Source organism: Carcharhinus amblyrhynchos, chromosome 11, assembly GCF_965287045.1.
Source record: "Carcharhinus amblyrhynchos chromosome 11, sCarAmb.v2.hapA, whole genome shotgun sequence".
Taxonomy (NCBI): Eukaryota; Metazoa; Chordata; class Chondrichthyes; order Carcharhiniformes; family Carcharhinidae; genus Carcharhinus; species Carcharhinus amblyrhynchos.
In genome coordinates, this window is record NC_137334.1 from 25,306,594 (window position 1) to 25,334,363 (window position 27,770).

Below are 27,770 nucleotides of genomic sequence, written 5' to 3' on the forward strand. Positions count from 1 at the left end.
TTTTGGTGCTTCTCCATGCTCTCATCTGGACCTGGAAAATATTACCAATTTTGCTTCTAATTTCCACCCCTTCATCACCTTCACATAGTCCATCTCTGACACCTCTCCTCCCTCCTTTGATCGATCTCTCTCCATTTCTGGTGATAGGCTATCCAACAATGTCCATTACAAGTCCATCAAGTCCCACAGCTACCTTGATTACAGCTCTTCATGCCCTACATCCTGTACGGACTCCATTCCATTCTCTCAGCTTCTTCATCTCTGTCCCATCTGTTTCAATGATGCCATTCTCCTTAAGGGCACTGCTGACATGTCTTCCTACTTCCTTAATCATAGTTTCCTACACACTGTGTTTGACAGGGCTCTCCTGTGTCTCACCCATCTCCCATGCCATGACTGTCACCCTCTCCCCTCCCTTCCACAACAGGATAGGGTCCTCCTTGTCCTCACTTTTCACCCCACCAACTTCTGTATCCAGAGTATCATCTTTCACCATTTCTGCCAACTCCAGCCTGATGCCACCATTCAACATATCTTCCCCTCACAGCCCCTGTCAGCATTCTGCATGGAACTCTTAAACAACTCCAGCGTGCCTGCCTCCACCACCTTGCTTGGCAGAGCATTCCATACCCCCACTACCCTCTGTGTGAGAAACCTCCCTCTAATATCCGTGTTATACCTCTCCCTTCTCACCCTAAGCCCGTGGCCCCTCGTACTGTGCGTTTCTAACATAGGAAATAGCTTACCACTGTTTACTCTATCTATACCCTTCATAATCTTATATACCTCTATTAGATCCCCCACCTCAGTCACCATCTTTCAAGGGAAAACAGCCCCAATTTGTTCAATCTTTCCTCATAACCCAGTCCTTCCATACCAGGCACCATCCTGGTAAACCTCCTCTGCACTCTCTCCACAGTCTCCACGTCCTTCCAGTAGTGAGGCGACCAGAACTGGACACAGTACTCCAGCTGCGGCCTAACCAACGTTCTATACAACTGCAACATTAGACTCCAGCTCTTATACTCTATACCCCTTCCAAGAAAGGCTAACATACCGTAAGCTTTCTTCACAACCTTCTCTACTTGTACTGCCACCTTCAAAGACTTGTGCACTTGCACCCCCAGGTCCCACTGCGCTTCTATACTCTTTATAGGCTTACCCTTTATCATATAACTCCCCCCTACATTATTCCGGCCAAAATGCATCAGCTCACATTTATCAGGATTAAACTCCATTTGCCATATATATCCTGTTGTATTGCCAGACACTGCTCCTCACTGCCCGCCAATCCAGCCATCTTGGTGTCATCTGCAAATTTGCTGATCACACCACTTACTCCCTCTTCCAAGTCATTTGTATACACTACAAAGAGAAGAGGTCCCAGTACTGAGCCCTGCAGCACACCACTATTGACAGACCTCCAGCTAGAAAAAGGACCCATCCACTACTACTCTCTGTCTCCTCTTAGCAAGCCAGTTCTCAACCCATCTAGATACCTGGCTTTGTATCCCATGAGCCTTTATCTTTTCAACTAACCTACCATGAGGGACTTCGTCAAACGCCTTACTGAAATCCATATAGACGACATCAACGGCTTGTCCTTTGTCGACTGTTTTTGTCACCTCCTCAAAAAATTCTACCAGATTCATAAGGCAAGACTTCCCCTTTACAAAGCCATGCTGTGTATCCTTAATCAGATTGCAACGCTCTAAGTGCACATACATCCTATCCCTAAGAATCCTCTCCATCAACTTGCCTACCACTGACGTTAAGCTCACCGGCCTATAGTTACCCAGGCTATCCCACCTACCCTTTTTAAACAACGGTACCACGTTTGCTATCCTCCAGTCCTCTGGGACCTCACCTGTGTCCAAAGAAGAGACAAAGATTTGCGACTGAGGCCCAGCAATTTCATCTCTCGCCTTCCTAAGCAGTCTAGGATAAATGCCATCGGGCCCCGGAGATTTATTAGTTTTAATGCTACCTAAAAGCCCTAACACTTCCTCCCTCATAATGGATAGTTCCTTCAAATGGTCTACAGCTCCCTCGAAGATTGTATCAGACATCAAGCCCCTCTCCTTCGTGAATACCGATGCAAAGTATTCATTCAGGATCTCCCCATTCCCTCGGACTCGAAGCACAATTCCCCTCCTCTGTCCCTGAGAGGACCGATTTTTTTTTTTCCCTAGCCACCCTTTTGTTCCTGACATAGGAGTAAAACACCTTTGGATTTTCCTTAATCCTACCTGCCAAAGCCATTTCATGCCCCCTTTTTGCCCTCCTAACTCCCCTCTTGAGATCCCTCCTACTCGCTCTGTACTCCTCCACCGCTCTCTGTTCCCAGTTGCTTAGACCTAACATACGCCTTTCGTTTCTTCCTGACCAAGTCCTCAATATCTCTAGTCATCCACGGCTCTCTAATCCTACCTTTCCCATCCTTCCTCTTAACACATGCCTAACGAGGACTTGCCCTCCAACAGCCTATCCCAGTCTGTATCCCTAAGCTCCTATCTAATCCGGCTGTATCTAGCCTTCCCCCAATTTAGCACCCTCCCCTCAGCACCCAACTCCCTGAACTGCCTACGTATATCTCCCCTGCTCTTCCTTCCTACGTCCTTCTCTCCTATGTGTATAATTACATCAGCCTGGGTCCCTTTGCCCTTCAAAATTCCCTCTAACCCCTCCGACACATCCTGTACCCCCGCTCCAGGGAGGCAGACTACCATCCTGGAGTCCCGCTTTTGCCCACAGAACTGCCTATCAATTCCTTTAACCCTCCCATCCCCCACCACTATCTCACATCCAGCCCCCTTCCTTCCTTCCGAGGCATTCTGGTCTTCCTCTCTTGCCCTTTCCACTCCAGTTGTTGTCTTACCTTTGATATTTTGGGAGACTACCTCTGGGGTGATCTTTGGACCATGACTTCTCATCTTTTTCCTCTTCCTAACAGTAACCCACCCATCCCCCCGCCTCGACACTGGGATCTCCACATGACTGTGGTTCCTATCCATTATTGCCTCATTCTCCCTGACTGAAAATAAATCTTCCAGTCTCAGCTCTAATTGCCTAACCCGGGCCCTCAAATGCTGCAACTCCAGACATTTGGTGCAGATGTGGATTTTTGGGAGACGCATTGTCTCCAGGAACTCCCACATATTGCATCTGATGCAGCTGATGTGTCTCCCCAAGGTCCCTGCCATTTACCTGACCACCCTTAGAGTTATGGACACAGAAATGGAAAAACAGGGAAACAGGGAATAACTCACTGTGCCTAAGCCTGCTCTCACCTAAGCCCTGTGAGCCAAAGCCCTTACAGCACTCACTCTGCACCCACCTCACTCCACTGCCCGCTCCCGACGCTGCCTGCTGTCTACTGTGGCCTTCTTTTTGTACTCCCGCGCTCCCTTCCCGACTGCCCCTGCGCCTAGCTCCCGCTACAGAAAGCGAAAACAAACAAAAACCCCGCGAACCGGCAATAGGGAGAAGAAAAAAACTAAATTGCAAATTCAAAGACTCACCAGCCACCAAGTATACTGCTCCGGAGAACAAATAAGGTATCCTGTTCTCTGCCTCCTGGTCGAAGGGATCTATCACACCAAATTGGGCTGCATTTTTTGCCGCTGGCAGCGATTACATTCCACCATACAAGTTGAGGAACAATACCTTCTCCTGCTATTACCAGCAGCCTCCCACAGGCCCGACCCTTGGATACCACCCCCCATTATGGCCTTTACACCTGTAGTTAGTACTCTTTCTCAGCTAGCGACTGCAGCCTGAGTCCCTTTGGCGACTGCTTCCTGAGACTTTTTCAGCCAGTTCCCAGGCAAGTACTACCTTCCCTGAATGGACCATCCACACAAAACAACAGTGGTCAGAATACTCTTACTCGTTCTTTGCGGGGTTACCGTACTTCGGGTCCTTTCCAGCACTGTCCAATGAAGTCCAGAGTGGAGCTCGATCCCTTCTCCCTTCACCAGAATGGAATTCCAGCAAAACGCATAGGCCATCAAACAGCCTTGTGACAAGTTGTTACCTATTGAAGTAAGGCGCAAGGAGAACCACAAAGTAGGCCTCGTAACTTAAACACTAGGAAAGTCAATTATGGGTGTGCATTGTCCCATAGTCGGATCCTAGACTACTTAACCAAGTTCCACCCTGGGACAGGCTATCCCACCTCAGGGGTCACATGCCCTGCCCTCCTACAGGGCAGTATGCACCTCAAACACTCAACATACACATATATCATAAAAATAAATAAAGGTACCTTCAGTTATCAACTGTTGTGTTCAGAGCCATTTATTTCTCTTGCGTGCCCTGTATTTGTTGATTACATTGTATTCTTGCAATTCATTGACAGAATGGATGACGTAAGAGGAGACCTTGCAATGAACAGATTTTTCTCCCAGACAACTTAGCCACAGGTATTTTTTTCAAACTAAGTGCTGTGCAATTGTCATCCAAAACTTGGATTTAGATTTCCCATTCAAGATACTAGCACTCTACATTTTAGATACTGAGCTGATCATGGATATTACTAAAAATACTATTTCAGAAAATGAATATCAGTACATTTACTTGAAGTTGGGAACAATGGTGATTCTTTTCTAAGTACAATGAGCATGGATACATCATTTTTCAATAAACTTGTTCTTATCATATGTTTACCCTTCTTTTATTTTTACCCTTGTTTTCTTTTAAAGCAAGGATAAAATGATTATTAAGATGGGAAGATGCTGGGAAGCCTCAATAGCAAATGAAACAAAATCAGTCAAAGCAACAAGCAAATTTGAGTACTTGGCAATCACAGTACAATTACTTGTACCCTCATTGACTTGGTTTGGATGTAAAAAAGTCATAAAAGTAACCTGTCACAACATGTCATATATTAAAAATCTTATGTCTATATGTCTTGCTAGTCAATTTTTCCACTCACATTTACAAAGGAAACTGCTTTTGTAAATGTGTCATGATGTACAGACATCCACTCTTCTGTCAGTCAGTAACTTGGCTGCAATACCTCCATTATCCAGAGATGATAACAACAATCTGGCAATTTTACTTAGGCAAAAGCAAAATGCAGTATTGGAAATCTGAAATACTGTTCTGATGTGCTGATCAAAGGTCATCAATCTGAAACATTAAGAATCATAGGATCCCACAGTGCCCTTCAGCCCATTGAGTCTGCACCAACCACAATGCCACCTAGGCCCTACCCCCACAACCCCATGCATTTATTCTAGCTAGTCCCCCTGACACTGAGGGGCAATTTAGAATGGCCAATTCACCTAACCCATATATCTTTGAACTGTGGGAGGAAACCCACCCAGATCCAGGGGGAATGTGCAAACTCCACGCAGACAGTAACCCAAGCCGGGAATCGAACCTGAGTCCCTGGTGCTGTGAGGCAGCAGTGTTAACTACTGTGCCACTGTGCTGTTTTTCTGTCCACAGATGCTGCCAGAGCTTTGTTTTTATTTGTTTAAGAAAGATAAGTATTGCTGGCAAGGTTAGCATTTATTGTCCATCCCTGATTGCCCTTGAGAAAGTGGTGGTTAGCTGCCTCTTTAAAAAACTGCAGTCCACAGTGCTGTTAAGTTGCAGCTTTTTGACCCAATACAATGAAAGAACAGTTGCTCTGAGTCAGGGTGCTGTATGACTTAGGACGGGTACTTGCAGATGTGGTGTTCCTATGCACCTATTGCCTCTTGGTGTTAGAATTTGCAGCCCTGAAAGGAACCTTGGTGAGTTGGTGTTGTGCATCTTGTAGGTGGTACACATTGCTGCCACTGTGCATCAGTGAGGGAGGGAGTGATTGTCTTAAGGTGTGCCAATCAAGCCGGCTGTTTTGTCTGGAATGGTGTGAAGTTTCTTGGGTGTGGTTGGAGCTGCACTCATCCAGGCAAGCGGGGATTATTCCACCATATTCCTGACTTGTGTCTTGTAGAAAGTGATAGGTTTGGGGAGTCAAGAGATAAATTACTTGCTGCACTATTCCCAGCCTCTGATTTACTCTTGTAGTAACAGTATTTATATGGCTGACCCATTTAAGTTTCTGACCAATGGTGCCCCTGATTAGTTGGTGGTGGTGAATTCAGTAATGATAATGCCATTGAATGTCATGGGAAAAGGGCTTGGGTTTTCTCTCATTGGAGATGGGCATTGCCTGATACTTGTGGGGTATGAATGTTCCTTGTCACTTATCAGCCCAAGCCTGAATGTTGTCCTGATCTTGCAGTTATGAAAGACACTGAATGATGTGCAATCATCTGCAAACATTCCCATTTCTGAGCTTATGGTTGAAGGGAAGAAGTTATCAAAGAAACAGCTGAAGGTGGTTGAGCCCAGGTCACAGCCTGCTGGGCGTTTCCAGCATTTTCTATTTTTAGTTCTTGAGTAGCTTACAGTAAAGTATTGTTTCTGGCTTTGCTAGTTTGGGTCTCATTATGACATCCAGGGATGCGCAGGTTAGAGGGATTTGTGGGTATAATATGTAGGGATATAGGGGTAGAACCTGGGTGGGATTGTGTTTGGTGCAGACTCGATGGGCCGAAGGGCCTCTTTCTGCACTGTAGGGTTCTACGAATGTATGACATGGCCAATACTAAGAAAATAAATCATGAGAAAACATGTCATGCTTGGATCTGGAATGTCGAGAGGCAATGCTCTATCAATGCCAGCTGAGGGCACTGTATGATAAATTTTGGACTGTGTGGCTCACCGTATCCGGAGTGCAGCCGTATGTTCAAAAGTCCAGTGATATTTACAACAGCTGAGCGGGCCCTTCTGCGTTGAAAGGTAAGAGTATGAAGTGAACCGGAACGTGGCTGGCAGCAAGTTCTTATATTTGTAATATTTCTGTGCTGCAATCACCTGTCTTGAACAAAATGCCAGGTCCTTCTAAAATCAACAGGAACGCAGCACAGCAGAAAGTTAGAGTGAAATATCCGAGTAAACGAAGAGCAATTGTGGAAAGCGTGTGACAGACAGCTCGGTTTGATTGAGAGCTGGATGTGCTCAGAGCTCTGCTCCATTTGTGAACCGTTCCAAGTGGATCGGGACCAGTTTTCGCCGGTGGAGGAGCTGCAAAAAGTATATCGTTCAAAAGACCCTTCGCGGCTTTGCTCAGAAGTGGAAAGCTAGGCCTTTAAGGTTAAGTTAATGTTTCAGGCGGATGACCCTTCATCAGAAATGGAAAAAGATTTGATTAATAGATTTTTAAGCAAGGGGAGGGCGCAAAACAACAAAAGGGAAGGCCTATAACGGCGGGGGCGGACAGACAGAGATTAAAGAGTAGGTGTGAGGCTCGAGGGAGTATCACTGGGACACTGAGGTCGCAATTCTCCCACCCCGCCCACCGCGGGAATTGTACCGGGCGCGGGGCGAACATGTAAAGGTCCATTGATTTCGGACAGGATTCTCCAGTTTGGAGGCCAACCTGGCCAAAGAATTTTAGAATCAAGAGGTGTGTTGAGACCATGTGTCAATGGCAGATTAATGATTGACTGTCTTTGGAAAACAAAAATGAGAAAAAACAGGAGTAAAACTGAAATGTGGAAAGCAAGGAAACCAAAGGGGGGGAAGAGGTTTTGATTCTTGAACTCAGTGGCTAGTCCAGAAGGAAAGTGCCTATCCAGGAGATGTATTCTGTTCCTCAAACTTGTGTTGGGCTTCATTGGAACACTATATTAGGCAGAGTGCCGAGATGTCTGTCCTTCGCAAAGGGCTCTGCTTTATTTCCTTACACCCCTACTTCAATAGGCTTTCATCTAACCATGATGTTGACCCCCTCTGTGCCCACTTCTTTGGTCAGGTGACAACCTGCCTGGATCCTTATCTGTATTCTCCCTTCATCTGGCTTTTTACTCTCTCAGTCTTTTAACATTAAGAGAAGGACTGGTGTGACATTGGCTACATCAATTTCTGTCCTCCATTCACTCAAACTTGTTTCCTTTTGAAACAAAACAGAAAATGCGAACATCTCAGAGGTCTAATAGCATCCATCTGGAGAGAACAGAGTCAACATTTGGAGTCAGGATCACCCTTTATATGAACTGACGACAAGGAACAAGATTTATAATATTGGGGGGGAGTGGGGGAAGCTGTAATTGATAGGGATGGCACAGACAAACAAAAAGATAAAGGGAATGTGAATCATAGAATTCCTACAGTGCCATTCATCCTCTTTTTACAACAATCTGAGTCCCTGTCTGCTTCAAGAAGATCACCATCATTCTGGTACCTAAGAAAAACTTCCTTGAACAGTATGTAATAGAACTGACAAGGGAGCAAGCTATCCTAGATCTGGTCATGTGTAATGACACGGGAATAATTAATGATCTTGCAGTTAGAGATCCTCTTGGAAGAAGCGATCACAGTATGGTTGAATTTAGAATACAGATGGAGTGTGAGAAGTAAAATCCAATACCAATGTCTTGTGCTTAAACAAAGGGGACTATAAAGAGATGAGGAGGAGTTGGCTAAGGTGGACTGGGAGCAAAAGCTTTATGGTGGGACAGCTGAAGAAGAGTGGAGGACTTTCAAAGCAATCTTTCACAGTGCTCAGCAAAAGTATATACCAGTGATAAAGAAGGACTGTAGAAAAAGAGATAATCTGCCATGGATATCTAAGGAAATAAAGGAGGATAATCAAATTGAAAGAAAATGCATATGCAGTGGCGAAGATTGGTGGGAACCTAGAGGATTGGGAAATCCTTAAAGGTCAGTAGAAAGCCACAAAAAAGCTATAAAGAAAGGTAAGATAGATTATGAGAGTAAACTAGTTCAGAATATAAAAACAAAAAGCAAAAGTTTCTACAAATATATAAAATGAAAAAGATTGGCTAAAGTAAACATTAGTCCTTTAGAGGACAAGAAGGGGGATATAATAACTGGAAATGGGTTGACAGGTATTTTATGTTGGTCTTCTTAGTGGAAGACACAAATAACATGCCAAAAATTGATGACAGGAAGGCTATGGCAGGTGAGAACCTAGAAACTATCATTATCACAAAGAGGTGGTGTTGGGCAAGTTAATGGGGCTAAAGGTAGACAAGTCTCCTGGCCTGATGGAATGCGTCTCAGGGTACTAAAAGAGATGGCGGGGGAAATAGCAAATGCACTAGTGGTAATTTACCAAAATTCACTGGCTCTGGGGTGGTTCCCACAGATTGGAAAACACCAAATGTGACACCACTGTTTAAAAAAGGAGGTAGACAAAAGGCAGGTAACTATAGGTCGGTTAGCTTAACTTCTGTAGTAGGGAAAATGCTTGAATCTATCATCAAGGAAGAAATAGCTAGTCATTCTGGATATAAATTGGCCGATCGGTAAGAAGCAGTTGGATTCATGAAGGGCAGGTCATGTTTGACTAATTTGGTGGAATTTTTTGAGAACATTACATGCGCAGTGGACAGTGGGGAACCTGTGGATGTGGTGTATCTGGATTTCCAGAATGCATTTGACAAGGTGCCGCACCAAAGACTGCTACATAAGATAAAGGTGCACAGTGTTACGGGTAATGTATCAGCATGCATAGAGGATTGGTTAAATAACAGAAAGCAAAGAGTGGGGGTAAATGGGTGTTTTTCTGGTTAGTGATCAGTGACTAGTGGTGTGCCTTAGGGATCAGTATTGGGACTGCAATTGTTTACGATTTGCATAGATGATTTGGAGTTGGGGATCAAGTGTAGTGTGTCAAAATTCACAGATGACACTAAGATGAGTGGCAGAGCAAAGTGTGCAGAGAACGCTGAAAGTCTGCAGAGGGATATAGATAATCTAAGTGAGTGGGTGAGGGTCTGGCACTTGGAGTACAATGTTGGTAAATGTGAGGTCATCCATTTTGGTAGGAATAGCAGCAAAATGGTCTATTATTTAAATGGTAAAAAATTGCAGCATGCTGCTTTACGGAGGGACCTGGGTGTCCTCGTGCAGGAATATCAGGGAGTTGGTTTGCAGGTGCAGCAGGTAATTAAGAAGGCAAATGGAATTTTGTCCTTCATTGCTAGAGGGATGGAGTTTAAAAACAGTGAGATTATTTTGCAGCTGTATAAGGTGCTAGTAAAGCCACACCTGGAGTACTGTATATAGTTTTGGCCTCCTCACTTGAGAAGGAATATACTGGCACTGGAGGGGGGTGAGGAGGAGATTCACTAGGTTGATTCCGGGGTTGAGAGGATTGGTTTATGAGGAGAGACTGAGTAGACTGGGGCTACACTCATTGGAATTCAGAAGAATGATGGGAGATCTTATAGAAACATATAAGATTATGAAGATAAGATAGAAGCAGGGAAGTTGTTTCCACTGGCGGGTGAAGCTAGAACTAGGGAGCATAGCCTCAAAATAAAGGGAAGCAGATTTAGGACTGAGTTGAGGAGGAACTTCTTCACACAAAGGGTTGTGAATCTGTGGAATTCCCTGCCCAGTGAAGCAGTTGAGGCTACCTCATTGAATGTTTTTAAGGCAAGGATAGATAAATTTTTGAACAGTAAAGGAATTAAGAGTTATGGTGAGCGGGCAGGTAAGTGGAGCTGAGTCCACCAAAAGACCAGCCATGATTTTATGGAATGGCGGAGCAGGTGTGAGGGACCAGATGACCTACTCCTGTTCCTAGTTCTTAAAAACCAAGTGTCTTAATGACTATCGGGTGATGGCTCTGGCATCCATCATTATGAAGTGCTTTGAAAGGCTAGTCATGGCATGAATCAAATCAAGCATCCCAGACTATATGGATCCACTGCAGTTTGCCTACCGCCACAATAGGCCCATTTGCAGACACTATCTCCCTGGCTCTGCACTCAATCCTGGAACACCTAAATAAAAAGGACACCTATGTCAGGCTCTTATTTATTGACTACAGCTCAGCCTTCAACACCATTATTCCCATGAAACACACATCCAAATTCCGTGGCCTGGGCCTTGGCACCTCCCTGTGCGACTGGATCCTGAACTTCCTAACTCACAGACCACAATCAGTAAAGATAGGCAACAATACCACCTCCATGATAATCCTCAACATCGATGCCTCACAAGGCTGTGTTTTCAGCCCCTATTATACTCCTTATACACCTATGACTGTGGTCCAATTCCCCTCCAATTCGATTTTCAAGTTTGCTGTCGACACCACCATAGTGGATCAGCTCTCAAACAATGACGAGACAGAGTACAAGAATGGGATAAAGAATCTGGTGAACTGGTGTGGCAACAATACTCTCTCCCTCAATGTCAGCAAAATGAAGGAGATTGTCGTCGACTTCAGGAAGCATAAAGGAGAACACGCCCCAATCTACGTCAATAGGGATGAAGTAAAAAGGGTCGAGAGCTTCAAGTTTTTAGGTATCCAGATCATGAACAATCTGTCCTGGTGGCTCCTTGCTGATACTATAGTTAAGAAAGCCCACCAAAGCCTCTACTTTCTCAGAAGACTAAGGAAATTTGGCGTGTCAGCTATGACTCTCACCAACCTTTACAGATGCACCATAGAAAGCATTTTTTCTGGTTATGTCACAGCTTGATCTGGCTCCTGCTCTGCTGAAGACGACAAGGAACTACAAAAGGTCGTGAATGTAGCTCAAACCATCATGCAAACCTTCCTCCCATCTATTGACTCTGTCTATACTTCCTGCTGACTCGGCAAAGCAGCCAGCGTAATTAAGGACCCCATGTACCCTTGACATTCTCTCTTCCACCTTCTTCTGTTGGGGAAAAGATACAGAAGTCTGAGGTCACGTACCAACCGAGTCAAGAATAGCTTCTTCCCTGCTGCTGTAAGACTTCTGAATGTACTAACCTTGCATTAAGTTGATCTTTCTCCACACCCTAGCTATGACTATAACACTACATTCTGCAGTTGCTTGTTTCCTTCTCTATGAATGGTATGCTTTGTATAGCATGCAAGAAACAATACTTTTCACTGTATGTTAATATGTGACAGTAATAAATCAAATCAATTCCAAATCGAGTCTGCACTGACCACAATCCCAAGCAGGCCCTGTTCCCATAACCCTACATATTTACTCTGCTAACCCCCTGACATTAGGGTGGTTAGCATGGCTAGTTGACCTAACCCACACATAATGGTGACGTTAAAGGCTAAGAATGGTGTTTATAACATCCATTAAGAGATTGGAATGTGTAAGTGGCAGATCAAAGGTGCAGGGTGTCGGAATCTGGCAGATGGTCCTAGTGGGGTGGGGATGGGAGTTTGTTGAAACAAGGTGGAAAGTGTGATTTGAGAAGTGGGAAAATAAAAATAATATAAAGTAATAAAAATGGGTCAATAAAACGAAAGGAAATTAAATAAAACAATTAGAGTGGAGGTAGTGGAGATGAAAGAGAGAGTTCATGCTGTGAAGTTGTTAAACTCATTATTCTGTCTGAAAGACTGCAAAGTGCCAAATCAGAAGCTGAGGTGCTATTCCTTCAGTTTATGTTGGGCTTTGCTGGAATATTGCCCAAGGATAGACACGTGGCTAGGAGAGCAGGGTGGTGTGGTGAAATGGCAAGTGACAGGAAGGTCTGGGTTCTGCTTGTGGACAAGACTGAAGGTGTTATGCACAGTGGTCACCCAGTCTGCGTTTGTTTCTCTGACTGCATTGAGAGCAGTGAATGCAATAGACCAGATTAAAGTATGTGTACATGAAGCACTGCTTCACCTGAAAAGAATGTTTGGGCGCTGGGATGGTGAGCAGGGAGGAGGTAAAGCAGCAGGTGTTGCACCTCCTACAATTGCATGGGAAGGTGCCGTTGGAGATGGGTGAGGTGTTAAGTGTGATGGAGGAGTGGGCCAGGGTGTCCCAGAGGGTTTGGTCCCTGTGGAAAGTGAAGGGAAGATGTGTTGAGTGGTGGCATCAGGTTGGAGTTGGTGGAAATGACAGAGGATGATCCTTTGAATATGAAGGCTGGTAAAGTGAAAAGTGAGGACAAGGGCCCCCAATTCTGGTTCTGGGTTCTCCTTCTGAACTTGATACATCCCATTCTGTCAGGTTCAGCTCTAGAATTCTTACCAAACCTGCTTTGAGTGATTTGGTATGGTTGTTACTTAGTGTACCGAGCAGAGGTTGAATGCTAACCTTCCTATTTTCCATGGGAACATGACCCCATCACAGAACATAAAACTATTATTTACAGGACTGTCATTGGCCTCATCCCTCTAGAGATTTCCCAACCTCCTAGTTCCTAACTCCAAACAGCGCATGTTCCCAAGATTAACAAACTGGACTGTCTTGAGAGACTTTTTAGTCTTTCAAGGGAAATGAATGTTGCTAGCAAGGCCAGTTATTATTGCTCATTCGTTATTCATCCCAGTCTAAAGATGTGTGGGTTAGATAGATTGACCCTTAGTGTCAGGGAGATTAGCAGGATAAATACATGGGGTTACAAGGATAGGGCCTGGGTAGGATTGTTGTTGTCGGTGTAGGCTTGATGGGCTGAACAGCCTCCTTCTGCACTGTGGGGACTCTGTGATCCTGTTATTTCTTCACATGGTCTATCCCTTCTCTTCCTTGACTTCTCTGTGGTTAGGCTATCAACGAAATATTCACAATGAGCCATTGATATCCATAGAAATTTTGGTTACATTCCTGACGCTACTGTTCCTCTAAGGATACCATTCATTCTCTGTTGCATCTGATCTGGTGATGCCTCCTTCACACCAAAGCTTCTGACATGTCTTTGTTTTTATTTTTTTTCCCCCTTAAGGTTTTCACCTTTCACCCCACCAACCTCAGTGTTCATCCTTTGCCATTTCCACAACCTCTATTGCGATGCTAAGCACATCTTCCCTTCTGTAGTGTTCCAAAGAAACTTCCCCCATGACATATTGATCCACTTTCCAATAACTTGCCGTCTGACATACTTCCCCATGTAGGCACAGGAGATGGAGCACGGTCCACTTATCTCTTCTCTCCTTAACGTCCATGGCTCCAAACATTCCTTCCAAGTGATGAGTGGTATGCCTCAGGGATCAATGTTGAGACCACAACGTTTACAATTTACGTAGATGATTTGGACTTGAGGACCAGTTGTAGTGTGTCAAAGTTCACAAATGACACAAAATGAGTGATAGAGCAAAGTGTGCAGAGGACACTGAAAGTGGGCAGAGGGAAATAGATAGTTTAAGTAATTGGGCAAGGGTCAGGCAAATGGAGTACAATGTTGGTAAATGTGAAACCATCCATTTTGGTAGGAATAACAGCAAAATGGACTATTAATTAATAAAAATTGCAGCATGCTGCTATGTAGAGGGACCTGGATGCCCTTGTGCATGAATCGTAAAATGTTGGTTTGCAGGAGCAACAGGCCACTAAGGAGGCAAATGTTTTGGTCTCCTTAGTTGAGAAAGGATATATTGGCAGAGAGTCGTAGAGGTTTCCAGAGTGCAAACAGGCCCTTCAGCCCAACTTGTCCATGCCGCTCAGTTCTTACCACTAAGCTAGTTTCATTTGCCTGCATTTGGCTCATATCTATACGCATCTTACCCATGCCTAAATATTTTTTGAAAGACAAAATTGTACCCACCCCTCCTACCGCCTCTGGCAGTTCGTTCCAGATACTCACCTTCCTCCAAGTGAAGAAAATTGCCCCTCTGTACCCTTTTGTATCTCTCACCTTGAACACTATGCCCTCTAGTTTTAGACTCCTCTATCTGTGGGAAAAGATGTTGACTTTCTATTGCCCCTCATTACTTTAGACCTCTATAAGATCACCCCTGAGCCTACTAACCTCCAGGGAAAAAGACCCACTCTGTCCAGCCTCCTTATAATTCAAACCAAGTCCCGCTAGCATCCATGTTGTTTCTGGGTCAGATGAAGAAGGAAGCAGGAGACCTGCCCTCCTTGAGGCTCTGGTGGGATGTGAGCAAGACTGATCTCAGGCAGAGTGGCAGTGGACACCCCTCCCCCCACTGATCTTAGGCAGAGTGACAGCAGATCCCCCTATTTGCCATCCAAGGGCCACTGCTTGATACTGTGCAGAAGTCACACTATCATTTCTTTTGTGGTCCACCATAACACCAGAGAGAGGGTGAAGACAGGGTGATGAGCCAGACCTCCAGGTCCTCACCCCCTTTGAAGAGCGGGCGGTGGAGCTGTCCAGGGAAGGGGAGATTGGACTGTTAGCAACAGCATTGTCGGGCTGGAGTCAAGAAGTGAGCACTTGCCAATCCTCCACTCAATTTGAGGCAACTTCGAGAGGGCATGGATTTTGGGTGCGAGGGGCAAGGTTTAAAGGAGATGTACAAGGCATGTTGGTGGGTGAGAGTGATGGATGCTTGGAACTTGTTGCCGGGGAGGTAGAGGAGGCAGATACAAGAGTGACCTTCAAGGGGCGTCTTTACAGCTATGTGAATGGGATGGGAATAGAGGCAGGGGAGTAAGGGGAAATATGATGACATCAGGCAGACAATTGGACAAGTTAACTGGAAGGAGGTGTTCTTAGGGAAAAGTACGGAAGGAAGGTGGCGTATTTTCAAGGAATGTTTGACTGGAGTTCTACACAACAACATTCCGATGAGATAAGGAGGTTTTGGTAGGTTGTGGGAGCTGTGGTGCATGAAGGTTATGGTGAACCTGGTCAGGAAGAAAAGAAAGATGTATAAAAGGTTCAGAGAGCTAAGAGATGTTAAGGATCTAGACAAGAATAAGGCTTGTAGAAAGGAGCTTAAAAAGGAAATTAGAGGGCCAGAAGGGGACATGAGAAGGCCTTGGCGGGTAAGATTAAGGAGAATCCCAAAGCGTCCTACAAATATGTGAAGAGTAAAAGGATGAGAAGAGAAGGGATAGGACCTATAAAAGGTGAAGGGGGGAAAGTCTGTGTGGAACCGGAAGAAATGGCAGAGGTGCTTAATGAGTACTTTGCCTTGGTATTCACGGTGGAAAGTGATCTGGGAGGTTGTACTACAGGTTTGCGGCAGACTGAAAAGATTGAGTATGTGGATGTTAAGAAAGAGGATGTGTTGGAACTTTTAAATTCTGTCAAGTCGCCGGGAGCGGATGGGATGTACCCCAAGTTACTGTGGGAGGTGAGGGAAGTGATTGCAGAGCCCCTGGCGATGATCTTTGCATCGTCGATGGAGACGGGAGAGGTTCTGGAGGATTGCGGATGTAGTTCCTATTTTCAAGAAAGGGAACAGGGATAGCCCGGGAAATTACCGACCGGTGAGTCTGACCTCAGTGGTTGGTAAGCTGATGGGAGAGGATTCTGAGGGACAAGATTTATGAGCATTTAGAGAAGTTTAGAATGATCAGGAATAGTCAGCACGGCTTTATCAAGGGCAGGTCGTGCCCTCCGAGCCTAGTTGAGTTCTTTGAAAATGTGACTGAACACATTGACGAAGGAAGAGCGGTGGACGTGGTTTACATGGACTTCAGCAAGGCGTTTGATAAGGTTCCCCATGCAAGACTTCTTGAGAAGGTGAGAGGGCATGGGATCCAAGGGGCTTTGGCCTTGTGGATCCAGAACTGGCTTGCCTGGGGAAGGCAGAGAGTGGTTGTGGATGAGTCTTTTTCTGCATGGAAGTTGGTCACCAGTGGAGTGCCCCAGGGTTCTAGGACCCTTGCTGTTTGTCATTTTCATAAATGACCTGGATGAGGAAGTGGAGGGATGGGTTAGTAAGTTCGCCGTTGATACGAAGGTTGGTGGTGTTGTGGATAGTCTGGAGGGATGTCAGAAGTTGCAGCGTGACATTGATAGGATGTAAGACTGGGCGGAGAAGTAGCAGATGGATTTCAACGCGGATAAATGTGTATGGTCCTGCCAAAATGGACCACATGGGACGCAGGAGTACAATATCAAGGGTAGGAGTCTTAGCTGGGTTGAAGAGCAGAAGGATCTTGGGGTCCAGGTCCATAGGACTCTTAAATCGGCCTCGCAGGTGGAGGATGTGGTCAAGAAGGCGTATGGTGTACTGGCCTTCATTAATCGAGGGATTGAGTTTAGGAGTCGGGAGGTAATGCTGCAACTTTATAGGACCCTTGTCAGACCCCACTTGGAGTACTGTGCGCAGTTCTGGTCACCTCACTACAGGAAGGATGTGGAAGCTATTAAGGGTGCAGAGGAGATTTACAAGGATGTTGTCTGGATTGGGAGAACATAAGAACATAAGAAATAGGAGCAGGAGTAGGCCATCCAGCCCTTCGAGCCTGCCCCGCCATTCAATAAGATCATGGCTGATCTGTCGCTGCTCAGTTCCACATTCCCGCCCTCTCCCCATAACCCTTAATCCCCTCTCCTATCAAAAACCCATCAACCTGCGTCTTAAAAATATTTAGCGAGGTAGCCTCCACCACTTCAACGGGCAGAGAATTCCCGAGATTCACCACCCTTTGAGTGAAGAAGTTCCTCCTCAACTCCGTTCTAAACCGCCCCCCTTTTATCTTGAGGCTGTGCCCCCTAGTCCTACTGTCTTTTTTGAGCGGGAAGAGTCTCTCCACCTCTACCCTATCCATCCCTTTCATCATCTTATATGTCTCAATGAGATCTCCCCTCATTCTTCTAAACTCTAACGAGTACAAGCCCAGTTTATTCAGCCTCTCCTCATAGCTCAAGCCCCTCAACTCCGGTATGAGCCTAGTAAACCTCCTCTGCACTCCCTCCAAGGCCAAAATATCCTTGCGCAGGTGCGGCGCCCAAAACTGCACACAGTACTCCAGCTGCGGCCTCACCAATGCCCTATACAGCTGCAGCAAGACCTCCCTACTTTTATATTCAATCCCCCTCGCTATGAAGGCCAGCATCCCATTCGCCTTCCTGACCACCTGCTGCACCTGTAGGCTTGGTGTTTGCGACTCATGCACAAGGACCCCGAGGTCCCTCTGCACCGTCGCTCGCTGCAGTTTTTCGCCACGTAAGTAATAGTCCTTCCTACCATTCTTCCTACCAAAGTGGACCACCTCACACTTGCCAACATTAAATTCCATTTGCCATTTCCTGGCCCATTCGCCCAGCCTATCTAGATCCTTGTGTAGACTCTCCACACCCTCCGCACAATTTGCCGTTCCCCCAATCTTGGTGTCATCAGCAAATTTTGACACTCTACACTCGGTTCCCTCCTCCAGATCATCTATATAAATGGTAAAAAGTTGAGGCCCCAGCACCGACCCCTGGGGCACTCCACTAGTCACCATCCGCCAATCCGAATAGCACCCGTTGACCCCCACTCTCTGCCTCCTATTTGACAACCAATCCTCTATCCACGCTAACACCCTACCCCCAACTCCATGTCCCTCGACCTTCTGCAATAACCTCTTGTGAGGTACTTTGTCAAACGCCTTCTGAAAATCTAGAAAGACCACATCCACCGGCTCTCCTCTATCCACCGCCCTAGACACATCCTCATAGAACTCCAGTAAATTTGTCAGACACGACTTCCCTTTAATGAAACCGTGCTGCGTCTGCTCTATCAAGCAATTCCCTTCAAGATGCCTCGCAATTTCCTCCTTAATGACAGATTCTAACATTTTACCTACCACAGACGTTAAACTAACCGGCCTATAATTCCCCGCCTTTTGCCTGGCACCCTTCTTAAACAACGGCGTAACATTAGCCGTTTTCCAATCATCCGGCACTTCCCCGGAATCTAGCGACGTCTGGAAAATAACCACCAAGGCATCCACTATCACCTCCGCCATTTCTTTCATGCCTCATGGGAGGCATGCCTTATGAAGATAGGTTGAGGGAGCTAAGTCTCTTCTCCCTGGAGAGACGAAGGTTAAGAGGCGACCTGATAGAGGTTTATAAAATGTTGAGAGGAATAGATAGGGTGGATTCTCGGAGGCTGTTTCCCAGGGCTGAAATGGTCGCTATGAGAGGACACAGGTTTAAGGTGCTGGGAAGCAAGTACAGAGGAGATGGTAGGGGAAAGTTTTTCACTCAAAGGGTGGTGAGTGAGTGGAATCGACTGTTGTCGGTGGTGGTAGAGGCGAACTCGCTGGGGTCTTTTAAAAGACTTCTGGATGAGTATATGGGATCTAATGGCATTGGAAGTTACAGATAGTTCTATGGCTTGGTAGGTATAGATGTGATCGGCGCAACTTGTGGGCCGAAGGGTCTGTTTGTGCTGCAGTGTTCTATGTTCATGTGGTCCCCGGAAAGGTAGGGGGTTATAATTCAGATGGGGAGCCTCGTGGCTGCAGGCTTGGAGGGCCAAAGGGCCTGTCCTGATGATGTAATCTTCTTTGTGCTTTGTTCTATGTTCAATGGAGAAATGTCAAATAACTTTTTGGCATCTAGATTCCTCTCCCTGCCTTGCACTGAACCTTGAGTCCTGTGCTTTCCAAAGATGTGCAGATGGATTGGCAATGATGAATTGACCCTAGTGTCATGAGATTAGCAGGATAAATGAGGGTTATGGGAATAGGGCCTGGATGAGATTGTGGTCGATACAGGTTCGATGGGCCGAATGACCTCCTTCCGTACTCTAGGGATTCTGTGGTGTTGCAGGAACAAATCCAGAGGCCCTGGGGCCTTCTGCCATCGTGGCCCCCACTGCAGCTCCCACCCATTTGTGCTTGGATGAGTCCTCAGAGGATATGGGTGAACGGATCTCCAAGGGTAGAACTGTTTTGGCGTTAGCTTCCATCTCACAGTTCATCATCCCAGTGTGTCCAGTTAGTGGTGAGGCCTCTGGGTCACTCTCTGGTGAGCGTGACACATCTACTGATGTATATTGGTGGAGGAGGGAATGTCCGAGGCCTCTGGCATGAGGAGCTTGCCGGAGGTGAGGACTCAGCTGGCCCCATGCTACATATTGGGTCTCTGAGATCATTTCTCCCTCAGTCACTGGAACGAAAGAGCCAGGGAATGCAGGAGAGGCTGTCGGCCACACTGGACCAATTGGCTGTTGGGAGGAGATTCCAAGTTTTTAGATGGACCAGCTAAAGCCTGTCTTGCATGGCTCCCAGGCAACACTGCAAGGGTGGCATCAGCAGTGGAAAGTGTGACGCACAGAATCATCACCCTGAGCAGCAGGCTCCAAGCGATGGCCGAGACACAGCGGAGAGGCTGCGGCACAATGGGCCTCTGCTGAGGGACTGAGCAGGATTTGAAGTTTTGCAGCCCATGGCTGAGAGGCTCGAGGGTTCGCAGGAGACCCAGCGGGACAGCATCCCTTGAGAACATGGTCCAATCATAAAGGGTCATGGCTAAGGGGCTGCAGAACGTGGCCCAGTCTCAGAGGACACTTTCTGCGGCCAATGACAGGTTGCCCCCGACAGAGGTGGCCATCTCTAGGACACAGGTAGTCCAGGGCTAGCAGGGCCAGGTGATGCTGGAGCTTCTGGACCTCACTGCAGAAGCACCACTGTCTCATGGAGTGACCCAGGGGCCCACAAGAACCTCAAGGAGGAGGAAAGATTTGAGCCCATGCCGGGGCATTCCAGCCATGAGACTGTGGCTGTGGCTACACCTTCTGACTGCTCCCCACACACCCCTTTCCTGACACTGAAGCATCTCCAGGGCAGCGGAATGAAGAGGGTGTCATGAAAATGTCCCTGGCACCTGGAACATAAGAACATAAGAAATGGGAGCAGGAGTAGGCCATCTAGCCCTTCGAGCCTGCCCCGCCATTCAATAAGATCATGGCTGATCTGAAGTGGATCAGTTCCACTTTCCCGCTTTCTCCCCATAACCCTTAATTCCCTTGCCTACCAAAAACCTATCTACCCGCATCTTAAATATATTTAGCGAGGCAGCCTCCACCACTTCAATGGGCAGAGAATTCCAGAGATTCACCACCCTTTGAGTGAAGAAGTTCCTCCTCAACTCTGTTCCAAACTGCCCCCCCCTTTATCTTGAGGCTGTGCCCTCTAGTCCTGCTGTCCTTTCTGAGCGGGAAGAACCTCTCCACCTCTACCCTATCCATCCCTTTCATCATCTTAAACGTCTCAATGAGATCTCCCCTCATCCTTCTAAGCTCTAACGAGTACAAGCCCAGTCTATTCAGCCTCTCCTCATAGCTCAACCCCCTCAATTCCGGTATCAGCCTAGTAAACCTCCTCTGCACTCCCTCCAAGGCCAAAATATCCTTGCGCAAGTGCGGCGACCAAAACTGCACACAGTACTCCAGCTGTGGCCTCACCAGTGCCCTGTACAGTTGCAGCAAGACCTCCCTACTTTTATATTCAATCCCCCTCACTATGAAGGCCAGCATCCCATTTGCCTTCCTGACCACCTGCTGCACCTGTAGGCTTGGTGTTTGTGACTCATGCACAAGGACCCCCAGGTCCCTCTGCACCGTAACATGCTGCAGCTTTTCGCCCTGTAAGTAGTAGTCCTTCCTACTATTATTCCTACCAAAGTGGATAACCTCACACTTGTCAACATTGTATTCCATCTGCCAGGTCCTCGCCCACTCGCTCAGCCTATCTGGATCCCTCTGCAGACTTTCCACACTCGCCGCACAATTTGCTGTTCCACTTAACTTTGTGCCTTCAGCAAATTTCAACACCTTACACTTGGCTCCCTCCTCCAGATCATCTATATAAATGGTAAACAGCTGAGGCCCCAGCACCGACCCCTGCGGCACTCCACTAGACACCAACCGCCAATCCGAATAGCACCCATTGACACCCACTCTCTGCCTCCTATTTGACAGCCAATCCCCTATCCACGCTAACACCCTAACCCCAACTCCATGCCCCCTGACCTTCTGTAATAACCTTTTGTGCGGCACCTTATCAAATGCCTTCTGAAAATCGAGAAACACCACATCCACCGGCTCTCCTCTATCCACCGCACTAGACACATCCTCATAGAACTCCAATAAATTCGTCAGACACGACTTCCCCTTAACGAAACCATGCTGCGTCTGCTCTATCAAACAATTCAGGAAGCCAGCCAGGGCCCTCAGAGGATGCCCATCAAGTGCATCACAAGCATTGGGGTGAGGTAGGCAGCTGGCCGCCTCCAGCTCGTTGTACATTCTGGGGAGACACTGAGATGTAATGGTGGGCATGTAAGGTTAGGAAGTTGTAGTTGCACTGAGATGGCACGGGTGAAGAACTACATTAGTTAGCTAGATCTTTAAGCACCTTAATGATTTACGTTCACATGTTTTTATGTTAGAACTTTTTATTAAAACACATTGACAATCACCGGAGAGACGCTTCATGTTGATGTCAGTTGGGGAGGCCACACAATGCTGTGTCACTGTGAAAATCAAACTATTGGTTCCCCAGAAATCACGAGTGATTCCCTCCCCTCCCCCACCCTACCTGTATGGGGGTTTCAGATTCCTTAACAACTACACACGTGGGTCCAGCTGTTGGCATGCATGCAGAGCTGAGATAGGAGTCAGACTAGTTTGCACCAAGACATCAACATAATGGTGCTTAGCGAGTCATCATCACCCTCCTGCCTGTCAAAGAAACTCGCTAACAAGTGCACCCAAGCCCCCACTACTCTGGCGTGATGATGTTGATGTGTTGATGTTGCAGTAGATTGAAGGTTTTGTGGGGAGGTGGGGGGGGGGGGGTGGTGCGGTGGAATGGAACCCACAGCCACCGGCCCCTAACAACTGAACTGCCTGGTGATCAGAGCCTCCCTCGGGGGGTGGGGGGGGGGTCGGGGGCTGGTGGGGGGGTCAGGGGGTTGGGTGGGGGCTCGTGGGGGTCGGGTGGGGGGGCCGGTGGGCAACGGTGTTGGGGGGGGATGTTGGAGATGGAGAGGAATACATGTAGAGTTTAAAGAATGCTGCTTGTTCCTAGCCTAGCAGTAGTCACTGTCTATAATGCCCTTTCCCCCACCTATATGCTTCCAGATCACAGATTCCACCCCCCCCCCAGTCACATGCTTCCCAGAATTACAGCTTAAAAAGTTCAGGGGCTGCAGCAGTGCAGTTTGCAAGGGCTTTTTGCACATCCTTCAACTGGAAGAGTGCTGAGTGCACCAGGACCCAGCAGCATCCACAACACCAAAGGTCAGTGCTGAGATCTGGGTCTGTGCAGGAAATTGGACATCAGTCATCCTGCTGAGCAACAGCCCCCACTCCTGCAAATACTCACAGGGCCCCTCCTCAACCAGAGGAACAAAATGTCTGCGGTGAGATGACTCCTGTAAGCAGCAGAGAGCCATCGGATGCTAGGTAATTACCTCCTCACAAACCCTCACTGATGGAGCATCTGAATTTGACTCTTATGGATGTAGTAAATCCACGCAGGTGAAGAACTCGTCACTAGAGTTCCTTTATTTATTAGACATACTATACAACAGAGTGCTCTCTCTGGGCTTCCTGTGTCAGCGGGCAGAGAGACTGACACACCTGCTTTAAATCGGGAACATGAGGCTCCCTGTTTGGACCATCAATTAGGATTCAATCAGGGACATTTTTTGCTGTAGAGTTCATACTCTAGCAGGTCAACCTCATTTGCCTGACTGAGCGTGTCTGTTTCACACCGATTCCAGATTGGCGAACACGGTGGTAAATGGGGAAGTGCTGGTAAGGTTGGATATGCAGCCCATTAAGTCGATTGAAATTTATGCAAATTTATTTAAATGACCATCACGACCATTTTGGGCACGGTCCATTTTTGGGCCTTGGTAAAGGGGGAACTGGTGCGGAGGTGGGCGCAGATCACGCTACTTGCCTCACATCCGACTTTACCAAGTTTTTGTACCTAAAACTGGGTACAACGTGATGGTAAAATCATGCCCTTTGTCCTCATTTTGTTTCTGTTTTCTTTGCTGGTTTCAGTCCTGCTCTTTTTGCTGTTGGACGGCAGTTACTGATCCTCTTGGATATCTTTTGTTTCTTTGCATGTCCCACCACCAACTTGTTTGTCACTTAATCACTCCTTTCTCTGCCTAATCACAGGTCTTCTCTTTTGTGCTTTCTTCACCCTTGTCCCTTTCACTTGAATAAAACTAACTTTTCATAGCTTTGATGAAAAGACATCACCCAAAATGTTAACTCTGTTTCTCTCTCCACAGATGTTTCCACAATTACAGAGTATTTCCAGCATTTCCTATTTTATTTCAGATTTCTGGCATCCATTGTATTTTGTATTTGCTTTGTGGCTGAATCTTGGCCAACATTTAATTCTGACCAAAAATTTATAGTCTATGGATGGAATTTTACGAGATTTTTTTCTAAGTGCCCAGCTAGCATGAAAACAGGGGAGCGTCTGATCCATTTTTTAGGCAAGTTTTCTCCCCCAATCTTATGCATTTAGTCATTGAAAATATGGGCAAGACAATTTCTAGCCCCTAGAAGCAGTGAGCAGGGCCTAATTTGTCAGACAGCCTGCACCTCAGATCGAAGAGTCAAACTGCGCATGCACAGAAAAAGCACCTCTCCTAACAGAACGCCCCTAGGCCAGATACAGCCCCCCCTTTCTTCCCCCCCTTTTCTCCCCCCCCCCTTTTCTCCCCCCCCCCTTTTCTCCCCCCCCTTTTCTCCCCCCCCTTTTCTCCCCCCCCTTTCTCCCCCCCCTTTCTCCCCCCCCCTTTCTCCCCCCCCCTTTCTCCCCCCCCCCCTTTCTCCCCCCCCCTTTCTCCCCCCCCCTTTCTCCCCCCCCCTTTCTCCCCCCCCCCCCTTTTCTCCCCCCCCCCCGCTTTTCTCCCCCCCCCCCCCCCCCCCCCCATGTGGAAGGGCTGGAAATGTAGCTGGGAGGTGTTGGCAGCAGGCATTCGCGACAGGACACTGGCCAGGAGGACCGGAAAGCAGCGCTACAAGAAACTGAATGACTTAATCAGAGGGTAGCAGTGGAAGGGTCTTTTTCTGGCTGGAGGTCTGTGACTAGTGGTGTTCTTGGGACCTCTGCTACTTGTGATATATATAAATGATTTGGAAGAAGGTGTAACTGGTGTGATCAGTAAGTTTTCTGATGACACAAAGATGGCTGGACTTGTAGATAGCGATGAACATTGTCAGAGAATACAGCAGGTTATAAATAGGCTGGAAAATTGGGCAGAGAAATGCCCGATGGAATTTAATCCAGATAAATGTAAAGTGATGCATTTTGGTAGAACTAATATAGGGGGGAGTTATACAATAAATGGCAGAACAGTCAGGAGTATAGACACACAGAGGGCCCTGGGTGTGCAGGTCCATAGATCCTTAAAGGTGGCAGCACAGGTAGAAAAGGTGGTGAAGATGGCATATGGCATGCTTGCCTTTATAGGACATGGCATTGTGTGTAAAAGTTGGCGTATGATGTTGCAGCTATATAGAACGTTGGTTAAGCCACATTTGGAATACTGCATCCAGTTCTGGTCACCACACTGCCAGAAGGACGTAGAGGCTTTGGAGAGGAGGGTCTTAGCTATGAGGAGAGATTGGGTAAACTGGGGCTGTTCTCCCTGGAAAGACGGAGGATGAGGGGTGACCTGATAGAGGTGTATAAAATTATGAAGGGCATAGATAGGGTGAACAGTGGGAAACTTTTTCCCAGGTCGGAGGTGACGAACACAAGGGGTCACAGGTTCAAGGTGAGGGGGCGAGGTTTAACACAGATGTCAGGGGGACATATTTTACACAGAGGGTGGTGGGGGCCTGGAATGCACTGCCAGGCAAGGTGGTAGAGGCGGACACGCTGGGATCATTTAAGACTTATCTGGATAGTCACATGAACAGACTGGGAATGGAGGGATACAAACGAATAGTCTAATTGGATGCATGAGCGGCGCAGGCTTGGAGGGCTGAAGGGCCTGTTTTCTGTGCTGTATTGTTCTTTGTTCTTAATCCTGGCAGCAAGGATTTCCTGTGAAATGACCCCCAGATCCCCCCACACCCAGCACCGTGCATGATTCCAGCCCCTGATTGCCAAGCACTTCCCTCTTCCCTGTCCTCCCCACTCCTCCACTTCCCCGCCCGCCTTCCCCCCGCCTCCCAAGAGTATCACAAACCTTGCCCTCTGAGGACTGTAACCTTATACCCTGCAGGATTCGTGCCATCAGATTTTACGTGGCTCCTTCTCAACAATCAACACAAAAACAGGCCCTTTGGCCCACCAGCCTGCGCCGATCACATTGCCCTATCTATACCAACCGCCTGTACCCCTCTATACCTTGCATGTTCATGTGCGTATCCAGATAAGTCTTAAATGTTGCTAATGTATCTGCCTCAACCATCTCACTTGGCAGTGCATTCCAGGACTCACCACCCTCTGCGCATCTCTATTGAACCTTTTCCCCCCTGACCTTGAACTTGTGCCACCTGGTGATTATAATTTCTGCCCTGGGAAAAAGCTTCCAACTTCCTTATCTTTGCTCCTCATGGAGTCATAGTCATTGATTCATAGAGGTTTACAGCATGGAAACAGGTCCTTTGGCCCAACTTGTCCATGCCATCCTTTTTTTAAACCCCTAAGCCAATCCCAATTGCCCGCCTTTGGTCCATATCTCTCTATACCCATTGTACTCACGTAACTAAATGATTTTTAAAAGACAAAATTGTACCCGCCTCTTCTGCCACCTCTGGCAGTTTGTTCCAGACACTCATCACCCTCTGTGTGAAAAAATTGCCCCTCTGAACACTTTTGTATCTCTCCTCTCTCACCTTAAACCTATGCTGTCTAGTTTTAGACTCTCTCATCTTTGGGAAAAGATATTGACTATCTAGCTGATCTGTGCCCCTCATTATTTTCCAGACCTCTATACGATTACCCCGCATCCTCCTAAGCTGCAGAGAAAAAAGTCCCAGTCCATCCAGCCTCTCCTTATAACTCAATCCATCAAGTCCCAGTAGCATCCTAGTAAATCTTTTCTGCACTCTTTCTAGTTTAATAATATCCTTTCTGTAATATAGGGTGACCAGAATTGCACACAGTGTGGCCTTATCAATGTCTTGTACAAGTTCAACAAGACATTCCAACTCCTGTACTCAATGTTCTGACTGATAAAACCAAGTATGCCGAATGCCTTCTTCACCACTCCGTCTACCTGTGACTCCACTTTCAAGAAGCTATGAACATGTACCACTAGATCTCTTTGTTCTGTAACTCTCCCCAATGCCCTACCATTAACTGAGTAAGTCCTGCCCTGATTCAATCTACCAAATGCATCACCTCACGTTTGTCTAAATTTAAACTCCATCTGCCATTCATCAGCCCACTGGCCCAATTAATCAAGATCGAGTTGCAATTGTAGATAACTTTCTTCGCTGTCCACTATGCCACCAATCTTAGTGTCATCTGCAAAATTACTAACCAAGCTCCCTATTCATAATTCATAATTTTATAAATTTCTACCAGGTTGCCCCTCGGCCTCTGTCTTTCCAGGGGGCACAATCCCAGTTTGTTCAACCTCTCCTCATTGCTAATACACTCCATAACAGGCAATATCCTGGTAAACCTTTCCTGTACATCCTCCAAAGCCACTATGTCCTTCTGGTAGTGTGGTGGCCAGAATTGGACACAGTAGTCCAAATGTGGCCTAACCAACATTTTATATAACTGCGACATAATTTGCAACTTTTATACTCGATAGCCCAGCTGTTGAAGGCAAGCATGCCATATGCTTTCTTCACCACCTTTTCCACCTGTGCTGCCACAAGCGTCCGTGATCTCTCTGTGAGTCTATGCCCCTGATAATTCTGCCATTACTTTTATAGCTCCCAACTGAATTGGATCTACCAAAATGCATCACCTCGCCTTTATCCGGATTAATTCTGTCTGCCATTTCTCCACCCAATTTTCCAGTCTATCAATATCCTCCTGTATTCTCTGACAATCTTCATCCACAATTCCAACAATCTAGTATCATCTGCAAACTTGCTAATCAGACCAGCTACGTTTTCTCCCTGTGGAACACTACTAATTACAGACCTCTATTCA

General features: G+C 46.8%; 1 protein-coding gene across 6 annotated transcripts in view; it reads left to right on the forward strand.

Annotated features, from left to right (window-relative positions):
- Positions 1–6,726: 6,726 nt before the first annotated feature.
- Positions 6,727–27,770, forward strand: part of ftcdnl1 (formiminotransferase cyclodeaminase N-terminal like 1) — a 71,323-nt gene continuing 50,279 nt past the window's right edge. For 4 of the 6 annotated variants that reach the window (XM_080198768.1, XM_080198773.1, XM_080198772.1 and 1 more), the window contains exon 1: positions 6,727–6,798. The gene's annotated coding sequence lies outside the window, so the exon portion shown is untranslated. Of the gene's footprint in view, positions 6,799–7,019; positions 7,093–22,894; positions 22,916–27,770 lie in introns of those variants that run through there. The other 2 variants (XM_080198769.1, XM_080198770.1) reach the window with 2 other exon arrangements.